Here is a 6,531-nt window from a genome sequence, read left to right as displayed (position 1 = left end):
TCGAGTCAGCTGCCAGAGAGAGAAAGACCGCGAGACAGGGAAGCGTCCTAAAATAACACGCTGGTATTATTAGGTGGATGAGTGGGCTGGGACACACGTCCATAAAGTCACTTGGAGAGCACTTCAAGTTGGAGAGATGAACAAAAGTGATCTCACTTGCTCAAAGTCATTTCATATTGTGCAGTTTGTTTTGGCAGTGTAGTATCTGTTAACAGCGGAAAGTACATGTCTTTCTATGCCCCCATAGTTGCTTAGTGGTGATTCTGAGTTAAATAGTTTACATGATAGCTACACCCAAATGTGGGCGGGGCCTGTCGATGTCACCTACGGACGACTGAAGGCAATTTCATATTGTGCAGTTTGTTTTGGCAGTGTAGTATCTGTTAACAGGGGAAAATACATGTCTTTAAATGCCCCCATAGTTGCTTAGTGGTGATTCTGAGTTAAATAGTGGACATGATAGCGACACCCAAATGTGGGCGGGGCCTGTCTATGTCATCTACGGACGACTGAAGGCAATTTCGTATTGTGCAGTTTGTTTTGGCAGTGTAGTATCTGTTAACAGGGGAAAATACATGTTTTTAAATGCCTCCATAGTTGCTTAGTGGTGATTGTGAGTTAAATAGTTTACATGATAGCTACACCCAAATGTGGACGGGGCCTGTCGATGTCACCTACGGACGACTGAAGGCAATTTCATATTGTGCAGTTTGTTTTGGCAGTGTAGTATCTGTTAACAGGGGAAAGTACATGTATTTCTATGCCCCCATAGCTACACCCAAACCAGGCCACGCTAAGGGCCCGTAGAGGAACGCAGGAACCTCAGAGGGAGAAGAGGAAAATAAACATTTAGACCAGTGGTTCTCAAGCTTTTTTCACCAAGAACCACCTCAGAAAAAACAGGGCTTTCCAAGTACCACCATAATGACTAACATTGAAAAAACATATCCATTTTGAAGTATTAATGGACAAAACACACAATTAAGCGATGAAAATAATAGTTTTGCATGCCTTTGCGCCACACTGTCTACGCGGAGAAATGGAATCCGGTTTTGTAGAGGGGGCTGTGACGACCGGGGCGCATTGTGATGCGGGGTTCGTTCTCTCAGGAATGCAGACGGGCGTCAGACACAGCGTGCAGGTAAGAAAGTATTTATTTAATAATAACTTATACTGGAAGAAAGAAAAGGGTGCTCATAGCACATAAGGCAAAAAACTAAAAGAGCTAGCATGGGAGCTAGAAGGTAAAAACAAAGGAATTTAGCATGGAAGCTAACAGGTACAGAGCAGGAACAAAAAGTCGTCAACTGTTGCATGAAAACAAACTACGAAGCCAGAACGAATGACAGGGAGGACAGACTTAAATAATAATGTCAGTGATGACAAACAGGTGCGTGTCGGGAACAAACGCGACAGGTGAAAATAATAAGCAGCCATGGCAACAAACTCAGGTGTACAAAACAGATACTCAAGGAGTCCAAAACTAACCAAAAACACAAGTATCTTGAAAACGTAAATAAAAAATATGATCCGGGCAGCGGATCACAACAGTACCCCCCCCTTAAGGGACAGATTCCAGATGTCCCTTTGAAAAACTAAAACCCCCCCAACTATAACAAAGTTCAAGAGTCCAGGGAGGGTGGAGGGAGGATTTGGCGGAGGGTCGCCAGGTCACATGTACCCGAATCCACCGGGGACGAGTCAGGTGGCGGCGGCGAATGGAACGCCGCTGCCGGAGGCGAGGCGGGCGACCACGGAAAGGCCACAATTGTGGCTGCCGAGAAGGTGGACGTGAGTGGCGCCAGAAGTTCAGCAGCCGGAGAGTTCTGCGACTACGTCTCGGGTGTCGCTGCTGTTTGCGCCACTGGCGTCCATACTCTAACCTCCGAGAGCGCCGCTTGCGCCGCCAGACCACCCGAGGTCGCTGAGACGACGAGGAGAGAGCAGACGTTGCCGTGGAAGCGTCGTCGTCGCCGTGGAAGCAGGAGGAAGCGTCGTCGTCGCCGTGGAAGCAGGAGGAAGCGTCGTCGTCGCCGTGGAAGCAGGAGGAAGCGTCGTCGTCGCCGTGGAAACAGGAGGCGTCGTCGTCGCAGTGGAAACAGGAGGCGTCGTCGTCGCCGTGGAAACAGGAGGCGCCGTCGTCGCCGTGGAAACAGGAGGCGCCGTCGTCGCCGTGGAAGCAGGAGGCGCCGTCGCCGCCGTGGAAGCAGGAGGCGCCGCCGCCGTGGAAGCAGGAGGCGCCGTCGCCGTGGAAGCAGGAGGCGCCGTCGCCGTGGAAGCAGGAGGCGCCGTCGCCGTGGAAGCAGGAGGCGCCGTCGCCGTGGAAGCAGGAGGCGCCGTCGCCGTGGAAGCAGGAGGCGCCGTCGCCATGGAAGCAGGAGGCGCCGTCGGCGTGGGCGGAGCCAGAGGCGGAGCAGGCGGCTCGTCTGTCGGCGTGGGCGGAGCCAGAGGCGGAGCAGGCGGCTCGTCTGTCGGCGTGGGCGGAGCCAGAGGCGGAGCAGGCGGCTCGTCTGTCGGCGTGGGCGGAGCCAGAGGCGGAGCAGGCGGCTCGTCTGTCGGCGTGGGCGGAGCCAGAGGCGGAGCAGGCGGCTCGTCTGTCGGCGTGGGCGGAGCAGGCAACGGAGTATCTGCGGGTGGTGAATGTCTCAGCTGGACTGCTGCGTTGGCCGTAGGTGGAATCATCACCTGCAGCGCGGAGAGTATACTGCCCAGCTGTCTCTCCAAAACATCAAGGCGGGCGTCTTGGCGTTCCGCCATGGCATTGACGCAAGCCCCAAGAACGCCAAACTGTTCCTCCTGTTGTCCAAGTTGTTTGGCCTGTTGGTGCAATGCCCTTTTTACTTGGTCGGTCACTGCGGGGTTTCGTGTGCTTTGCAGCGATGGAGCAGGAGGTGGAGAGGATGGTGTTTGCAGGACCACCAGGGTTGATGGTGGCGTCAGAGTGGCGGGCGTCCGGGCTGTCGTTGTCGTTGCCGTGGAAACAGGTGCTGGTACGGAAACCAGACTTGGAGTCGGTGCTGGTGTGGGAACCAGCCTTGGAGCCGGCGCTGGTGTGGGAACCAGCCTTGGAGCCGGCGCTGGTGTGGGAACCAGCCTTGGAGCCGGCGCTGGTGTGGGAACCAGCCTTGGAGCCGGCGCTGGTGTGGGAACCAGCCTTGGAGCTGGCGCTGGTGTGGGAACCAGCCTTGGAGCCGGCGGTGGTGTGGGAACCAGCCTTGGAGCCGGCGGTGGTGTGGGAACCAGCCTTGGAGCCGGCGCTGGTGTGGGAACCAGCCTTGGAGCCGGCGCTGGTGTGGGAACCAGCCTTGGAGCCGGCGCTGGTGTGGGAACCAGCCTTTGAGTCGGCGCTGGTGTGGGAACCAGCCTTGGAGCAGGAGGTTGTGGCTTAGCACGCCGAAGATCTGGTGGCGGAGGTCGGCATGGAGGTTTGGGCTTGGCTGGGTGCTGCTGTGCCCGCCCACTAGCAAAGCACCCAGTACTAGCCCCCCCCTCAAGAAGCGGATCCCAGACGCGTCTTGTGCAGTCTGGAACAGTCTTTAGGGGTGGGAAGGAGGAGGTGAGGAGGGGGGTAGGCTCCTCCCCTTTTAAATGTCCAAATTGTCTATTCATCTCCCCAATATGGGACTGTCGGGATGACCAGGAGGGAGAAAACAGAGGAGTGGGCGGAGTTTGAGCCCTAGGGGGTGGGGCCAAAGTAATTGGGGGCGGAGCTTGAAAACCAGAATGTGACTGGTACTGACTAGACTTATAATTAACAAAAATGTCCTGATAGTATTTAATTGTTGAATTAAAGTCATTTGGAGGCGGCTGACAGAAAGAATTGACTGAATTTAAAAAAATGTCTTCGTCTATGACGTCATCACCAGTGGACGGGATGACGTCATCCGCGCGGGTCTCCAGCTGACTGACAGCCCAATCAGTGAACTGTTTGGCAAAGTGAGTGATGGGATTACCAAACATCGGCGGAGGGGAATCATGGGCTGGTTGGCTGTGTTCCGGAGGGAAGAATTGCGGGGGTGACGCGTCTCTGTCGCGAGCTGAAGCCGTCTTGTGCGACTTCTGCCTTCGCTGACGCGTGCGAGCGGGCTGAGAGCGGACCTCCCCGGGCCAGATGGAGTCGATCGGGACCAGAACACCTCCAGGTCCCCATATCATCTCCTCATCTGGAGAACAGCGGAGCGTCTCTGCTTCCATCGCTCGGAGGACCATCCACGCACCTTCATCTACCTCCGTCAAGCCCGTAGCGAAAGAACTTTTTGCTGGCTTCGTACTGTGACGACCGGGGCGCATTGTGATGCGGGGTTCGTTCTCTCAGGAATGCAGACGGGCGTCAGACACAGCGTGCAGGTAAGAAAGTATTTATTTAATAATAACTTATACTGGAAGAAAGAAAAGGGTGCTCATAGCACATAAGGCAAAAAACTAAAAGAGCTAGCATGGGAGCTAGAAGGTAAAAACAAAGGAATTTAGCATGGAAGCTAACAGGTACAGAGCAGGAACAAAAAGTCGTCAACTGTTGCATGAAAACAAACTACGAAGCCAGAACGAATGACAGGGAGGACAGACTTAAATAATAATGTCAGTGATGACAAACAGGTGCGTGTCGGGAACAAACGCGGCAGGTGAAAATAATAAGCAGCCATGGCAACAAACTCAGGTGTACAAAACAGGTACTCAAGGAGTCCAAAACTAACCAAAAACACAAGTATCTTGAAAACGTAAATAAAAAATATGATCCGGGCAGCGGATCACAACAGGGGCGACGTATGGAAAGTACAGTTAGTTAACAATTGATATTACGGAAAATGACTGCCAGGTTTAAATTCAGGAGCAAAGTGGCCCAGTGGTTAGAGTAAGATCGGTGAGATCGGTAGGTCGCGAGTCATTCCGATGAGTATAAAAATGGGACTCATTACCTCCCTGCTTGGCACTCATCATCAAGGGTTGGAATTGGGGGTTAAATCATCAAAAATTATTCCTGGGCGCGGCCACCGCTGCTGCTCACTGCTCCCTTCACCTCCCAGGGGGTGAGGGTGATGAGTCAAATGCAGAGGATAATCTCACCACACCTATTGTGTGTGTGAGACAATCATTGGTACGTTAACTTTAAATACATAAAGCAAACTAGTTCGTGAAATTGCGTTCATCTGGACATACATGGGTCATTTTACGCTCGGTAAGTTGAATGATGCGGACACGTTTGTTACTGAATACTTTCTAATAATCTTCTCTGCCTTGGAGACTGTGTATGTCTAAGTAATATGCAACAATGATGATTTGATGCTTGTTTATATTGACAAATTTGCTGTTCGGCTAAATTTGTGTGCTATTGTGTGCTTGGCTGTTGTGTAGCTTCAACCTCCTAGTAGCCTATAGCCTTGCATGTTTACCTTATGACTTGACTATAAATATACACGACATCAAGATGCAGTATGTGGTTAGTACATCAAATGCAGCCTATGAGAGATGTATTAACATACTTTATTATACTAGTTAGCAATGTTTTCTTGACGCAAAAAAACAACAACATGGCGCCATAGGCTGTGCGCTGAAAAACAATCACACAAATCCATTCCTTGCGGAAAGAAAACTGCTCATATGGAAGTATAAGAAGAATAAAGAAGTAAATAAAGCAACAAACATGCTTTACAGTTTATTTTCAACTTCCCGTTATATAAAGTTAAAAAGTACCCATGATTGTCACACACACACTAGGTGTGACGAAATTATTCTCTGTATTTGACCCATCACCCTTGATCACCCCGTGGGAGGTGAGGGGAGCAGTGAGCAGCAGCGGTGGCCGCGCCCGGGAATCATATTTTGGTGATTTAACCCCCAATTCCAACTCTTGATGCTGAGTGCCAAGCAGGGAGGTATGAATTTAGTTGTTACTGCAGTGCCAACTTGATCGTGTTGTTGAACAGCTACACAACAGGGCCACCTTTTGCTGCGTTTTTTTGGTTGTTTTAACAACTTTACCCCATAAATAATGAATTAAGATTAAGATCATCAGGACTCCTCTTCCTCCTATCCAGGAAATCGCATAACGCCGCTGCCTGACCAGGGCTCAGAAAATCTGCAGAGACTCCTCCCACCCCCACCAAGGACTGTTTTCACTGCTGGACTCTAGAAAGAGGTTCCGCAGCCCCCGTAGCAGATCCTGTAACAGCTTCTTCCCTCAGTCCATAAGACTCTTGAACGCATCACAATAATCCCCTCAATTCCCCCCCAAAACGGTCGCTGGAATATAAAGAAAATATAACATAAATCCATAAACGTGGATTCATATGCAAAAGTGCAATATATTTATCTGTACAGTAATCTATTTATTTATGTCTGCACATTATTGCTCTTTTACCCTGCGCTACAACGAGCTAATGCAACAAAATTCCGTTCTAATCTGTACTGTAAAGTTCAAATTTGAATGACAATAAAAGGAAGTCTAAGTCTAAATCATGATTTAGATTTGTAATTATATAATAGCGTTTACCAACAACCCGAAAGGAAGCATGAAATGTAAGCAGTAGCAGT

Source organism: Nerophis lumbriciformis, linkage group LG23 (genome assembly GCF_033978685.3).
Source record: "Nerophis lumbriciformis linkage group LG23, RoL_Nlum_v2.1, whole genome shotgun sequence".
NCBI classification, from domain to species: Eukaryota; Metazoa; Chordata; class Actinopteri; order Syngnathiformes; family Syngnathidae; genus Nerophis; species Nerophis lumbriciformis.
The sequence above is the reverse complement of the archived record's forward strand: the minus strand, read 5'-3'. Positions refer to the sequence as shown.